General features: G+C 47.7%; 1 pseudogene; it reads right to left on the bottom strand.

Moving 5' to 3' along the window:
- Positions 1-16,383, bottom strand: part of LOC131588505 (zinc finger protein 208-like) — a 911,601-nt pseudogene that overhangs the window by 72,382 nt on the left and 822,836 nt on the right.

Below are 16,383 nucleotides of genomic sequence, written 5' to 3'. Positions count from 1 at the left end.
AGGCCTGAGAGATGAGACCGTGTCCTCTGTGCCATGTGGAGCTGATCTTGCAGGTTTCCAAAGATGGAATATTGAGTTCTCTCTACTGCCTAGAGGATACAAAGTTTTTGAATTGCCAGGCTTCTGATGGCGGGGCTGATGTTATGTGCCATGTCTTCAAGGGCTGGAAGAGAGGAACAGAGCTGTTAGCGTTCTGGAACACACATAGTCACGGAATGATTATATGAAGGTGCTTTATTGAAGAGCTCTGGGTGTCAGGGGTACACACACACAAATCTGACCCATCTTGGTTTTGAGCTGAACATGTTTTATACTCTATCATATAATATCTATTACATATTAAACTTCCATTGTTCTATTGCATGCATTGTTTTTACCCAGGCATGGATTTTTCGTGATTCTCCCCAGCCCCCTAACATTGTTCCTCATGTTCTTTAAACAATAATTATATCTAATCACATCTAACAATTGTATCATTTATCATCTACTGATTACACAGGTGCAGTTTCACCTGATCTTTAGCAAGCACAAGGCCTAACATTTCCCAGGGCCTACTTTTCCCTGGGCTTTCCAAACCTAACTTTCTTTCTATGTCCCCAAATTTTCTATGATTTCAAAACCTTTTACTATCATTCCCCCCTTTGAAAGCATTTTCACTTCACCATAAGTGCAAATGTTTTCACTTGATACAGTCCTTTGTTTCTGAGTTTATACTTGATGTTCTTCGAATCCTTGATTGATGTAAGCACTGTTCTGGATGTTGTCACAAATTGGAGAACCAGAAGATGGTGGGGGTAGATCTTGTGTCAGTGCCTTTATTATTTTCTGGTTCCAAGACGTTTTCTTCTGTATTTCTCCCTTGAAGATGCTGTCAGCTAACCAAATTGCTAAGAATACAATTAGTAAGATGATCACATTCTCAATGATAGATTTAATCCATGAACTCACATTCCACCCTAACCCTTTGAAGATTTTGCCTGACCAACTTGTAGACAAATCCTTTTGCTCTTCCTGTGCTCCATGCTCTATTTGTTGCGACTGATTGATGTCATATTCTACATCTGCAGTCACATTTGGGGTGTGGATGCAGCAATGATCAATCCATCCCTTTAAAAAAACTCACACACTCCATGCTCTTTCAGGAGTAGTAAATTGTAATTGTACCTTTAGTTCTTTAAATCTTTCTCAGGTCACTCTTGCTAATTTATCTACCTGACCTGTTTCTTTATTCTGATAGTTTGCTATAGGACCAAGCAAAGACTCCAGGGCCCACCTAAATTTCACTTCACTAGAGGGTTCTTGCCAAGTGTTATCTTGATTCTATTCCTATCCTAATCTTCCCTAGCTATGCCTGTATCTAGCCACTGAGTTAATTTTGCCATTGTTAGCATCCATACCGAGATTAATTTTTGTTTTAGCAATTTCACCAATGCCTCTGCACCCCAATGACATTTGTTTTGTTTAATTTGTAGAACTTCTCTCATTATCAGTGGGGTTAACACTATTTGTCTTTGTGCAGTTACATACCACTCTTTTGAATTCTTTTGTGCATTTAGCAAATGTCCCAATTTCTCATCTCCTATTGAATATTTCGGCTTTGGAGGCAAATTGAATTGACATACATTAACTTTTAAAGGTGTCAATGCCATTGTTGTTTGCACTTCTCGAGCAGCTTGTCGGGCTGTCCAGTCTGCTTTTCGATTTTCCTCACAAAATTTTGGAGTTTCTTGATTGGTGTGCTTTAGAGTGTATAATTGCTAATTCTTCAGGTTTTTGTATTGCTTTTATCAATTGCAAAATTGCATCTTGATGTTTAATGTATATACCTTGAGAAGACAGTAGTCTTCCTTCTTTCCCCAGTGCCCCGTGTACATGCACTACTCCAAAAGCATACTTTGAGTCAGTCCATATGTTTACCCTTTTCCCTTCACTTAATTCTAGTGTTCTGGTTAAGGTAACCAGTTCTGCCCTCTGGGCAGATGTATTTGCTGATAATGCTTTTGCCTCCACTATTGTACTGACTGTTGTTACCACATATCCAGCGTATCTGGTCCCGTTCTCCACGAAGCTGCTTCCATCTGTGAATAGCTCTCACTCTGGTTGCTCCAGTGGGATGTCTCTCAGGTCTTCTCTTGCTGAATAGGTGTACTCTATTAACTCTACACAGTCATGCTCTAATGGGCCTTCTTCAGTTGTGGTACCTAGGAACAAAGCTGGATTCAAAAGGTTAGTTGTCTTTGGTGTGACATCATCCTGCCCAGTCAGGATTACCTGGAATTTCATCATCCTGCTTGGAGATAGCCAATGGCCCCCTTTTGTTCTAAAACAGTGGTCACCATGTGTGGCACACAGACATCTGTGTGTCTACCCATCGTGAGTTTCCTGGCTTCTTGGATCAGCATCACAGTGGCTGCAACTGCTCGCAGGCATGAAGGCCATCCAGCACTCACGTTGTCAAGTTGTTTGGAAAAGCAGCCTACCAGCCTTTTCCAGCTTCCCAAATGTTGGGTCAGCACTCCCAGTGCTGGGTGTGATCTTTCATGCACAAACAGCTGAAAATCTTTGGATAGATCAGGCAATCCTAACGCTGGAGCTGTTGTCAATGCCTCCTTCAGTCTGAGGAAGGCCTCCTTCTGTGGTTTGCCCCAGGTAAGCAGTTGTGTCTTCTGGGCTTCATACAGGGGCTCTGCCATTAGTCCATAGTCCATGATCCACAGGCGGCACCGCTCTGTCATCCCAAGGAAAACTTGTAGCTCATGTAGGTTCTGGGGTTCTGGAATGGCACAAATAGCTTGAATACGATTAGTACCCAGCTTACACTGCCCTTGTGAGATTTCACATCCCAGGTAAATCACAGTCTGTTGGGCAATTTGTGCCTTTTCTTTAGACACCTTATATCCTCCCATTCCTAGTTGATTTAAAATTTCAATTGTTACCTTTATGCAGGTTGTTTTCTCTTCTGTAGCTGTCAGTATATCACCAACATACTGTAACAGCAGGTATTGCTCCCTCAGAACTTGCCCATTCTCAGTTCAAATCTCCAGCTCCTTCACCAGCTGGCTTCCAAATAGGGTTGGACTGTTCTTGTATCCTTGTGAGAGTCGTGTTCAGGTGAGCTGGGTTTTCCTTCCATTTTCTGGATTTTCCTACTCAAAAGCAGTTTCCTACTTTCTTTGTCAAGGGGTATGCAGAAAAAGGCATCTTTTAAATCAATTCCAGTAAACCATTTCTATTTCTCTTTTATGGATGTTAACAATGCACAAGGATTAGCTACCACTGGCTAAATATCTTTAGTTATTCCATTTATTGCTCTCAAATCCTGTACTAGTCTGTATTGGTCAACACAGAAATTTGGGCTCGAGTGTTAACTCCAGAAGTAATAGGTGCACGTTTAGGACCCACTATTGTTATAATCAGTACATCTCCAGTTTTGTTATTTCTAGTGAGCATTTTAAATACAACCAACCTCTGCCTCTCTGCTCACCCATGAGAGGCAGAGTTACCAGTTTCCCTGATTCTAAAGCTGTTTGGGCTCCACTCCCAGAAGCTGAGAAGGAGACTGCTTTGGCTCCCAGCCCAGAGCCTGTGGAGCTGTGCTGGGTTATACAATGGGGCATTTGATACAATGAACCTGGGACAGTGCCAATTAGAAACTGCTTTACTCAACTTTTAAGTGATAAGCCATCCATTATGTTTCTGGGGACCCCTTTCTTTATCTCTAGTGACCACCAATATGGGCAGTTAGAGATTTGTTTTCTCTTTTCTGGGTTTTCCTTAAGAGAACCAATGTATCTAACACCCTTTGCTTTCTCTGATTTTTCTTCTGGGATTTTTACAGGTCCGTAATTGCTACTGTAATTAATTAGCTCTTTTGCAACTTTTCTCCGTGTCCAAATTTTATGGTTCCTAGCAGGAGAACACAATTGTGAACCTGTGGGCTGAGAGGGGGTGGTGAAGGGAGTAAACCCAGGATCAGTGGAACCAGGTTGAGCAGTCAGGTTCCCAAGAAATCTGTCTAGTGTATCCACAGGGGTTATAGCTGCTATGTTTTTGGAGGAAAATTGCTGTAGGTTTAAGTGATTCTGGAAGGCCTTGAATGAAAGGGGTCATAATTTCAGTTTTCACAGGTAACAACATTGGTGATTCATAGCCAGCCATTAATTTTCTTTTGTGCATCATTTGCAAGCAGGCAGCTTTGTGTATGTTTTCAGGAGTTGGTTTGGGGTACTCACTATAGCTATAGGGTCCCCCCTTTCCAAGGGGTGAAGCCCCTCTGCCCAATAAGCTGTGTGCTGAGTTAGGGACCATGGGTTACGTCTGTCTCCTGCTGTTAAGAAGACTTCATGTCCCCAGTGCCCACTGGATTCCCGTTCCCTCAATCGAATTTGATCACCTCCAGTGAGAGACACACGGAATACATATTCTGTTTCTGACTCGTGAGGCAGACGCCCGTACTTCCTTTTTTTTCTTTTTTTTTTCTTTTTTCTTTTTTTTTTCCTTTTTTCTATTTTTAGTGGTTATATGCGGATCAAGATTTTTATCATTGATATAATTATATTCTGTTTTAATTAGAGGTTTCAAACTAGGACAGCAGTGTTCCCCACAATTTCATCCAAGTTAGCTCTTTTTGAGGGTAAATTTGAGAGGGGTTTCCCTCTCTTGTTTCTTTTAGCAAGTCAGCATTTTGTGAATTTTTTTTATGGAGGGCTGCTTGCAACAGATTGATCTTACTTCTCTCTTCATCCAATTGTTTTTGCAAAGTTTTAACTAGGTTTTGGAGGGAGTCTATTGTAGTTTTTTCCTCACTTCTTTACTTACAGCGAGTTTCTATAGCTGCTTTAAGACAAGCTCCCAAAACTGAGCAGTTTTATTTTTGCCCCGTTAAAATTTTGTTTCATGTTGTAAAGAACATACTCTGTCAATCACATTTTCCAAATTAAACCAATTATTAAGCACCAACTTTTCCCTCCTGGAGAAGGTCTGGCATTGTGTTTTGCTAATAGAGCATAACATGCATAAAATGCAGCTTTAACTTCTGCACTGCTGTTTTCAGTCATTTTACAAAGGGAAAAACCACTACAGGGAGGTATAAACTTAAATTATACACACACACAGAGCTTTTTGCTTCCCTGTTTGGGTGAGAAGACCAAATCTGCTTGGGAGGCACTCCTTCAGTTTGAAATTCTGGTTGTCTTTCTGCTACACCAAGCAGTCAAAATTCATACACACAACAACAACAAAAACAGTCCCGCCCTTTTGCACTAAGAGACCTTTTGTGAAATTCTGCAGAGAGCCCTCAAGTGAGTGTGGGGTGCTTTTCACCTCGGTATGTGCAGTTTGTGGGAAATTCGAGTCGCCCCCCTTGCTTTCTAGACACCGCTCACTCTTTTGGGAGTGTCGGGCTGGGTGCGGCTGGAGCGAGACGTCCTTCCCCTAATACAGACTGCACAACAAACCTGCAGCCCCTTCTGTCTGTCAGAAATCCTGTCCGTGACTCCAGTTTAAATGTCAGGATTCAATAACGCGAGTGGGACTCGTGAGAGGTTTGTTTGATCTCAAAGTGCAAAAAGGACACAAAGGGATTTCAGTTTAAATCACAACAGCAATAATGTACCTTTATTTTAGTGCCAACAACAAGGCTTATACGATAGAGGAGATAGAGAGAGAGAGAGAGAAAGAAAACAAAGAGAGAAGAGGGGGGTTATAGCTACCAACAGATGAGACGGGGTTGCTGGGGTCTTTTTCTGTGGGAGATCTCGCATAAATTAACTTAGCCTTATGTAATTCTTCCCCAAAGTTACCTTGTTTCCAATGTGCTAATAAGCACCCCAAAGGAGAAGTACCCAGTATGGGAGCACTGCAGCCCAGAACCCTGCTCCATGTCACAACTACAATACACCAAATGCCGAACCTGCGACGCTTTCGCACTCGTCTGACAGACGGCGCCTGGGCAATACCAACAGGAATTCCTTTAGCCCAACCACGCGCAGCTTTCGCTGTGTCTAACTGGCAGGCACCCAAACCAAAGTAAAGCACCTTACCTTTCTCTCCCGGGGACGTTGTGAGCAGCGGAGACGGTCGCAGCCGGATGGGCTCCCCGAGAATCCCTCGGTGCCGGCTGGAGCGTGATCGGGTCGTGAGCGAGCTCAGCAGCACTCACAGGGTCCCATCTGGGGTGCCAAAATATTAGAGCTCAGGAACACACATAATCACAGAATGATTATATGGAGGTGCTTTATTGAAGAGCTCTGGGTGTCAGGGGTACACATACCCAAATCTGACCCATCTTGGTTTTGAGTTGAACATGTTTTTACACTCCATCCTTATATAACTGACATATTAATTATTAAACTTATATTGTTCTATTGTACGCATTGTTTTTATCCAAGCATGGATTTCTCATGATCTCCCCCAGCTTCCTAACATTGTTCCTCATGTTCTTTAAACAATAATTATATCTAATCATATCTAACAATTGTATCATTTATCATATACTGATTACACAGGTGCAGTTTTTGACCTGATCTTTAGTGAGCACAAGGCCTAACATTTCCCAGGGCCTACTTTTCCCAGGGTTAGGCAAACTTAACTTTCTTGCTAAGTCTCCAAATTTTCTAAGATTTTAGAACCTTTTATTATCACCCCCATCGTGTCCATCTCGCTGGTGCCCTCGAGCTCCCAGCCCGGCCCCGGCCGCCTGCTCTGCTCCCTGATGGATTTCTCCCCTGCCCACATCCAGCTGAGCTGCTCCCAGGGCCAGCAGCAGCTCTCGGGCCACGTGCTGGCCACTGCCGTGCTCCCCAGCGGGGACTGGAGCCAGCAGCTCCTGGTGCTGCTGGAAACCGCCCCCGGCAATGCGGGCTCAGCTCCAGCTGCCAGGTGGAGCACGTCAGCCTGGAGCACCCCCTGAGCCGGCACTGGGGCACGGCCCGGCCCCCACAGCGCCGGGGGCAGCGGGGGAGGCACTGGGGGGGCCCAGAGGGGGATTGGGGTGTGCTGGGAGGAACTGGGAGGGAGTTTGAGATAGACTGGTTTAAGCTGGGAGAGGGATTGTGGTGCTTAGGATGGCGGGGAAGGGGTTTGAAGGATGTTGGGGAGGGTGGGATGGGGTTCTGGGGGTCCCCGTGGACCCTGGGAGGGAGTTTGGGGGTGCTGGGTGTCACTGGAAGGGATTTGAGTGAGCCTGGAGGAGCTGGAAGGAGATTGGGCATTGGAAAGCAGGGATTGGGATGAGGTTGGTTGCGCTGGGAAGAGACTGGGAGGAGTCTTGATGAGTCCTGGTGGGCCGGGAAGGGACTGGGAGAGGGTTTGGGGGTCCTGGGGCAGTGGGGAGAAATTGGGAGGGGGCTGTGGGATCCTGAGAGGAACAGGAGGGGCTCTGGTGGGTCCTGGGGAGGCTGGGAAGAGACTGGCAGTGATTTACCAAAATAGCAATACTGATCCAGTATCAACATCAATCTGTTAATGGACAAAAACCTCTCCAACAGTTTAAAGTTACAAAGTGGATGTTTAATCACAGCACTGGGTGAGTGCAGGAGTCACCCCTTAATACACACTGCAAGTTGACAAAAGGTTCCAGTGTCTACTTATTTACAAAAGTCTTAAATATCCAAAATACTAATACATGTGCATAATGCTAACACTTCCCATTCCCCACTTTGGATTAAAATGCACTGTAATGATTTTAAAATGTCGTAACTCCTGCCTGGTTGGCTTCATAATTTGAGGAGGAGTTCGTTTTGGTGAGGAGTCATCAAGAGATGAAAAAAAATTGCTCTTCCTCACTGATCTTTCTACCTTTACAATGGTTGACTTTACAAATGACATTTGGTACAACTCCAATTTCCTCCCTTGTGACATTTAAATGGGTTTCCAGATGTAAGGTCTGTGATCTTCCTGAACCCGTTGATCAGTTTCTCTTTTCTCATTACAAGCACAGCTGAACAAACATACAATGAAAACAAATTTTTTACCTCAGTCTGAGATTCATTATCTCAAAGCCTGCTTCTCACTTAATCATTAACTCTAGTTCCAGTAAGGCCTATCTCTAGCTAAGGTCTCTAACTTTTCTCTAATTCTTAATTTTCTAAAATTAGTGACTTCAAAGAAGGTTTCAGAGGGTCCTGGGTGGTCTAGGGGAGACTGGGAGGGTACTTTGAGGTACCTGGGAGTTCAGTGAGAGGTTTTGGGGGTCCTGACCACTGCAGACCCCCCAGGGATGCAGTGAAATGTCACCTGCAGCAAGATGCTGACGGGGATCGGGGGCTCCTTGTTGCGTTTTGTCTTCCTGGCACTGGGGCTTGGCTTCTACCTGAGGAAGAATGTGAGAGGGGGTCCCTAGGTTCAGATATCCCCTCCCCTAGAGTGTGTGTCTTCCCTCAGGGCCCCCAAGCCCTGTGTCACCCCCTTTTCTCTGCCCACACAGCTCCTGAGGCAGTGAGGAAAGGTTCTCTATGATTGAACGTCAACAAATCCAATCTCCTCAAGGAATTCCCATTGTTGGTCTGTGTCCTGATGGACTTTGATTCCCTTGCTTTCATCCAGGTGCCCACAAGGACACAGGAAGATGTGGAGCCTCCCAGCCAGGTGTCTTCCCAACATGGATCACCAGGACCACGGATCACCAGGGCTCTGCCCAACGGGGGTCACTGGGGATCATCCAACGCCGATCCTCCCATGGGGGATGGAGCTGGAGCAGCGCACGAAGCTCTTCCCGCACTCGCGGCACTCGCAGGGCTTCCCTTACTGGTGCCTCCGTTGGTGTTGGGTCAAGTGAGAGCTCCTGGAGAAGCTCTTCCCACACTGGGGACACTCGTAGGGCCTCTCCCCAGTGTGGATGCGCCGGTGGACGGTGAGGTTGGAGTTTTGCTGGAAGCCCTTCCCGCAGTCGGGGCAGCGGAAGGGCCTCTCCTCTGTGTGAATCCGCTCATGTACGAGGACATCGGAGCTGCGCTGAAACCTCTTCCCACACTGGGGACACTCGTAGGGCCTCTCCCCAGTGTGGATGAGCTGGTGGTCCCTCAGGTAGGAGCTCCACCCAAAGCTCTTCCCACATTCCAAGCAGGTGTAGGGCCGTTCCCCTGTGTGGATCACCTGGTGTCTCATCAGGCCAGAGACATCTCTGAAGCTCTTCCCACATTTTCCACACTCATAGGGCCGTTCCCCCGTGTGGATCCTCTGGTGATTCCTCAGGCTGGAGCTCCGGCTGAAGCTCTTCCCACATTCCCCACACTCGTAGGGCTTTTCCCCAGTGTGGATCCTGTGGTGTAGGATCAGGTCAGAGCTCTTTCTGAAGCCCTTCCCACATTCCAAGCACTTGTGGGGCTTCTCCCCCAGCTCTGAGCTCTGGCTGGATCTCTGGCCGTGTTCCTGGAACTGGGGGGATCTTTCCTCTCTGCAGCTCCCTGGGCTGGGTTTGCAGCCCCTCCTTGTACGGGATCTCCGGGGCTTTTCCTCCTCCTCTTCCATTTGGATACAGTTTGGAAAGGAAAATTCCTGGTTAGGAGGAAAAAAAGAGAGGAGAGAGCCTTGGGCTGAGGGTTCCTCCTTGCCCAAGTTCATCTCAGAAAGTCATTGGGCATCTTGTGTCTGTAACAAAGCAAAGGACCAAGATTCAGCCCAAACATCAAAACAATGATGAAAAACTACCCAAACACCAAATTCAGGCAAAACCCCTCCAGAATACAAAGATTCAGCCCCTGCAAAAAAAACAAAGCACCAACATTTAGCCCAATAAAGTTCAGAAACACCAAGATTCAGCCCCATCAAAATCGTGGAGCCCCCTCCCCAGTCTCCTGCATGGCAACACTCCTGGGACTGCACATACAGGGAGGGTGGAACCTTCTCCTGCTTCCTCTTCCTGCTCCTCCTCCTGTGGCCCTACCGTTCCTCACACTCCTCTTCCTCCTACTATTTCTCTTGTTGCACTATCCAACCTTCTCCTCCCACGTGCAGCCTTTGACCATTTTGTTCTTCAACTCTGCTTCTCCTTCCCTTCTCCTCCTGCCCCCAGGCCCAGCACCCACTGCTGGCTCCCTCTTCCCCCCCAGTCCCAGAGCATCTGTCATGGGGTTACTTTACCTTTAAGAAAGTTAAAGTTGCTGGGGACTGCCGGGAGTCTTTTCTCATGACCAATTATCGGTCATTGCTGAGAACTGACAGCAGTTTTAGCCATTGAAAAGTGGAATCAACTTGTGAACCCCACCTTAAAGTGTACAACCAGAACTCTGTGGTTCTCTTTGTTTTTCTGGCTGTGAAAGGTAGCAGAGCTTCGGCCTCTCGCTCTCTGCCCAGCCACGTGGCCGGGCGGGGGCCGGGCTGGGCCTGCCGTTCTCCCGGCCGGGAGATGGGGCCTGCGGGAGCTTGCTCCGAGCCAAGCCGGGCCAGGCTGGTTCCTGGCTTGGCTGCAGGTTTTGCCGTGATGGAATTTACCAGAAACTGCCGAGTAAAGGAGAGGAGCTCTGGGCCTGCAGCAAGCAGAGACATCGACTGCACTCTCTACAGCAGCTATGAGGAACTTTCTATCACAGACAGCTCCAGCTCCTGTTCAGCAGAGATCACCGAACCATCTACAGAAGCTTGGGCAAGATTTAAACTCTTTCTTATCCAGATGAGACTTGCGGATTGGTCTTTTTGTCCAGAGAGAGAAAGGGAGAGTGATCAACATGAAGAGAGACTTTATAAACTATTAGTGGCAAGAAGGAAAAGAGGCGTCAGGAAAGGTGGAGAATTAAGAAGATGCTTTGGTTGAGCTGAGGTGTCTTTCTGTTGGAACTATGGGGATGGACAGGGGGGTCCTGAGGGGAACTCCTTTAATTCATGATGGAGTATGGGGAGGAATGGAGTGTTCAAAGTGTAAATTTGGGTAAAGAGTGGAGTAATTGTGGTATAGTGAAGTGCTGAGAGATTTGAGGCCTTGCGAGGCAATGAGAAAACTGTTTTCTGGTGAGGCTCACAGAAACAGATGAAGAATACTTTTTGCCTTTGACTAACTTATCCTTAAAAATACTATCCCTAAACATCATGACCCATAACACATTTCAGAGTGATGTGGAATGGGAGGAGTGGGCTTTGATAACAGCAGCTCTGGGCAGCTGATATCAAGGAAACAGAAAACTATAACAAAAATAGCTTTCTTGTGAGAAACTCCATAAATTAACAGAAAGGAACTTCTGTTTCTTTACAGAAATTGATGGAAAGACTGTAGAAAGAATTGAGATTGTTTAAACCATCAAAATTATAAAGGTTTTGTCTCTGTTGTCATGTGAACAAAAGAATGGAGGGCAGTGAGAAATGAAAAGGTTTTTCTAAAACTTTATTCTGATGTTCTTATTTTCGTAGTTTGTCAATAAACTTTCTTTATTCCTTTTAAGTTTTATGCCTAGTTTGCTCTTGTTTTAATCCATATCTCACAGCAAGAAATAAATAATTCTTTTTTCCCCCTTTTTGTTAATTACTGGTTCAAAACCACGACAGCATCCCACCGCAGGGGCACGGATGGAGCTGGGCCAGCTCGGCCTGGGGCAGCGCTGGGCTCTCGGCCGCTTCCGCCCGCACTCGCTCCCCACTGCAGCCGCTCCCGCCACCACAGCGCGGGGGGGCCCGGCCTTGGCGCTCCCCCCTCCCACCTCCCCAAATTCCCCTCAAGGGGGGCGCCAAGGCCCGGGGGGGAGGGGTGCCGCGGCGGTGGAAAGCCCGGAACACCGCGACTTCTCCAGAAGCAGCCTTGAAAAAGGCTGGCCCGAAGCGCATGCGAGCAGCTTCGAGCAGTCGAGTGATTCTAGCTCAGCTCAGTAATAGTATAGTGATTTCAGCTCAGCTCAGCTCGGCAGCGGCGGCGGGCAGGCAACACAGGAAGCAGGGACGAGACAGCTGGTCCAGCGTTCCACCAAGGCACAAGCCTTTATTCAGGCAAAGCTTCGGCGAAGGGTGCCGGTAACAGCGAATCTCTCGAACAGAGGAAAACCCGGGATATTTATGGGGAAGGAGAGGGGCGGGGGGAAGCCCCAGATACCTGTATCGGGGTGGGACAGCAGGGGGGGAACACCAATGAAACACAACAGTTTAACATAACTAACTCAAAGACCCCTGGGAGCAACATTGTGTCGCTCTTACAGAGAAGTATCTCCTCTCCAGGGGAGGGCCAGTATCTCGGGCCCAGCGGGCTCCTCCGCACCCACAACTCCCACTTCTTTATTTATTAAAAAGGCATCCCCTAGAGAGTTAGCTGATAGCTTCTTAAAACATGAAAACATACTTAGGAAGATAATAACAACTAGGAAAACCCAAGAAAAAAAAAATATTTTTGAGGAGGGAGGCAACCCATCCTTTGAGTCCTTAGTTCCCAAAAAGGTCCTCAAGCCACTGGGGCTCCTTTTCAGTTTGGAGTTCCTGGACCGTGTGTTGGAGTCTCTGGATGCGGGCGTGGATGCCTTCACTGGGGCTGGAGAGATCAAAGCAGCACAGTCCATTAAATTCCTCGCAGCCATGTCCATGGGCCAGGAGCAAAAGGTCTAGAGGGTTGGTGGCACTGCCCATGGACAAACACGTGGTCTTGTTGGAGTTGCTTTGCGAGGGTGATCCCCACATTCTCCTGGGGCTGTGCTACTAGCCAGGCATCCACAGCTGATGTTTTCAGGAGCATCCAGATAATCAGGGACATCAGGAACTCAAGGACGGTTTTGCTCTCCATTTTCTACAACAGGACATAGAAGATTAGCTCTAATTTTTGGAGAGGGGGGAGCTATTTTCTTTCTCCCTTTCCTCTCCCGTCTCCCCCCTCTTTAAAAAAAACAAAAAAAAAAACCCAAACAAAAACAAAACCACTAATTATAAGCAAGATTATTCTGTGTATTGGGGACACAAGACCCAACACCAGCAGCAGCACAGAGGTGCACTTGGGTGTAAGCTGGCAATTTGGGCTAGGCAACGAGGGCAAGAAGGGGAAGGGGGAGGGAGTTAAGAAGACTTGTGTACTGTCACGGTGTCAGGCGTGACGTTGGCAGTCGTCTCGTTGCAGCTCTGGTAGCAGGACGGTTTGGCCTCTGTCTGGTTGTTGGTCTGGTGGCAGGTCGGTTCTGTGGACTCCAACGACGTCTCCGTTTCCAGGCTGCAGTGGGCTGCTGTTTTTCTGGACCTGTGTGGGTCTCAGGAGACTTTGAAAGTTCTGAATTTGGTGCAGGGTTTGTAGGGCCTAAATAAGGTTTTACATTTTTCCCCGGGAGCCACTTAGGTCCTGATGGTGTGGACACACACGCATACCCTCTCCCCCAGGTAATCAGTGGGAAGGGTCCTGATGTCCGTTGTGATTCAGGATCCTTGATCAGCACCGGCGGCTTCTCTGTGAGTTTGGCATGAGTTGAGTTAGAGAAGTGCCGTATTACAGGGGGGTCAGGCTCTGTAGGTGAGCAATTTAGAAAGTTCATGACATATAGAGCCTTACAGAGCCTCTCAATGGGAGGAATGATTTCTGTTCCTCCCCGCTGGTGATCAAGGACTCTTTTTAGGTTTTGGTGGGTTCTCTCTACTATTGATTGCCCTGTAGGGGAATGAGGAATGCCCGTGGTGTGTTTCACCCCCCACTCATTGAAAAAGTCTCTTAGTTTGTGAGAGGTGTAAGCAGGTCCATTGTCTGTTTTAATTTGTTCTGGGACTCCCAGGGTAGCAAAAGCAAGGAGAAAATGTCGGATGGTGTGCTTGGCATTTTCTCCTGCATGGGCTGAGGCAAACACTGCACCAGAGAAGGTGTCTACGGAGACATGTACGTATTTGACTCTCCCGAAGGATGGGACATGAGTGACATCGGTTTGCCATATCTGGCAGCTGTTAAGTCCTCGGGGGTTAACCCCGGAGTTAACGACAGGTATTTGGAACGATTGGCAATTAGGACAGGTGGCAACTATTGCCCTAGCCTGGTCTCTGGGTAGTCTGAACATTCTCATCAGTGCAGGCACATTTTGGTGGAAGAACTGGTGGGACAATTTCGCTTGTGCGAAAATGTCAGGGACATTGGCTGCTCCAGCAGGCATGGCTAAGGCGTTTGCCCTCCTGTTTCCTTCGGCAATGGCACCTGGGAGGTCGGTGTGCGCCCTCACATGCATGACATAGTAAGGTTGCTTTCTGTGAGAGATAAGATATACTAATTCAGAAAGCAATTTGTATAAATTTGGGTTAGAGACTTCTTTCAGAAATGCATGTTCTGCTCTCATAGCTATTCCAGCCACATAAGCTGAATCAGTCACGAGATTGAAAGGTTCTTGGAATTTCTCAAAAGCTCTGACAACAGCTGCTAATTCAGCAATCTGTGGTGATCCCTCGACCACTTGGACATCAGACTCCCATTTCTGTGTCTTGGGGTCCTTCCAAGTCATGACTGACTTGTGGGATTTCCCTGAGCCATCTGTGAAAACCGTCAGGGCCTGGAGCGGTGTTTTGCTCTGTAATGATTTGGGGACCAAATTAAATGTGGTTTTGAAAAGTCTGTGGCCAGGTGGGTGTATAGAAATTTGGCCTGAATAGCTATCGAGAGCAAACTGAAGGCTCTCATTGGTTTGGAGCAAAGGCTCCAAACTTCCAGTTGCCAATGGGAGGAAGATGCAGGTGAACTCACAGGCTGCAAGAGTGCGGAGACGGACTCTAGCTCTTTTAATGAGCTCAGCCATGATTTCTTGTGGAGTGGTGATAGTCTTAGTGGGCTGGTTATGTGTAAAGATCCACTCAATGATAAGGAGAGGATCCTTCAATGCAGTGTCCCATTGAAAGATGAGTGCGTGTAAGCGCGGGGCCTTACCCAGGACAACCAGCTGGAAGGGCAGGCCGGGCTCATAGCGGTGGGCTTGCCGTGAAGACAGGGCCTCCTGGACCTTGGTGATGGATTCTCGAGCCTCTGGCGTGAGGGAGCGTGGTGAATCGAGGGCCTCACTGCCACGGAGCAGGTTGAATAGGGGCGCAAGGACTTCTGTTGTTACCCCAAGCAGAGGGCGTATCCAGTTGATGGACCCACAGAGCTGATGTAGGTCCCGCAGGGTCTTGGGGTCATCTTTGATGGTCAGCTGCTGGGGCACGATGGTCCGCTCACGGATCTGGAGTCCCAGGTAGGTCCATGGGCAGGTGTGCTGGATCTTGTCCTCACGGATCTCAAATCCAGCGTCCTCGATCGTCTGGATAGTTTTTTGTAAAGTCTGGTGCAGATAGTCATCGTCAGCAGCACAAACCAGGATGTCATCCATGTAGTGGAGGATGACAGCATCTGGGAACAGGGTCCTCACAGGTGACAGGATGCGGGCCACGTACCATTGGCAGATGGTAGGAGAATTTTTCATCCCTTGAGGAAGGACTAGCCAATGGTATCTTTTTAAAGGTGCTTGTCTGTTTGGAGAGGGAACCGAGAATGCAAATCTGGGGGCGTCCTGAGGGTGGAGGGGTATGTTGAAAAAACAGTCCTTTATGTCAATGACAGCCAGCTTCCAATCTCGGGGGAGCATTGAAGGGGAAGGCATGCCAGGCTGGAGGGGGCCCATGTCTTCAATAACATCATTGATTTTCCTGAGGTCCTGAAGGAGTCTCCACCTGTCTTTGCCTGGTTTGCGTAGCACAAAGACAGGGGAGTTCCAAGGGCTATTGGTCTCAGTGATGTGGCCCTTGGCAAGCTGCTCTTCTACGAGAGCTTCCAGTGCGCGCAGTTTGGTCTCAGATAGGGGCCACTGATCAACCCACACTGGATGGTGCTGTTTCCAGGTGAGTTGGGGGATGGTAGGCATAGCGCGCTCCTCAGTGACCCCCACTAAAAATCCCTGCTGGGAATCCTCAGAGAAGCCCCCCATTGGGACAAGAGATCCCGTCCCCAGAGGGTGATTGGTGCTCTCACCACAAATGGCCTGATGGTTGCCATTTGTCCCTCAGGTCCTTCGATAACAATATTCCGTTTGCTCCTCATGGAGGCTGTCATCCCTCCAATTCCTGAAATCATGCCTGCTACAGGTTGTAATTCCCAATTGTCTGGCCACTCGGAGCGAGCGATGATGGTAACATCTGCTCCAGTGTCTATCATTCCTGGGCGCTGAATCCTTTCCCCATAACAAAACATGCCACAGTCCACAATGGGTTTGCAGAAGCCCACAACCTGTGTCCACATAGCACTGGGGTTGAGGGGAACATGATCTGGGCAGTCACTAGGAAGTAAAAAGGCCTGTGCCACAGGGGTCTGTTCCTTTCAATAATAAGGAGGGTCTATGCAGGCCAAAGAGATGGAAATTTCATCTCCAGGGTATATAGTCTGGACTTCAGGAACAGTCTGAATTTGTCCTGGACAGTTAGTTGGATCCCCAAGTATTAAGATGTTAGAGGGACCACCTGGTGGTCCACGTTTCCCTGTGGGGACTTTGT

The sequence above is a fragment of the Poecile atricapillus genome, chromosome 26, assembly GCF_030490865.1.
Source record: "Poecile atricapillus isolate bPoeAtr1 chromosome 26, bPoeAtr1.hap1, whole genome shotgun sequence".
Taxonomy (NCBI): domain Eukaryota; kingdom Metazoa; phylum Chordata; class Aves; order Passeriformes; family Paridae; genus Poecile; species Poecile atricapillus.
Note: the sequence above shows the minus strand (reverse complement) of the source record. Positions and strands in the feature narration are given on the sequence as shown.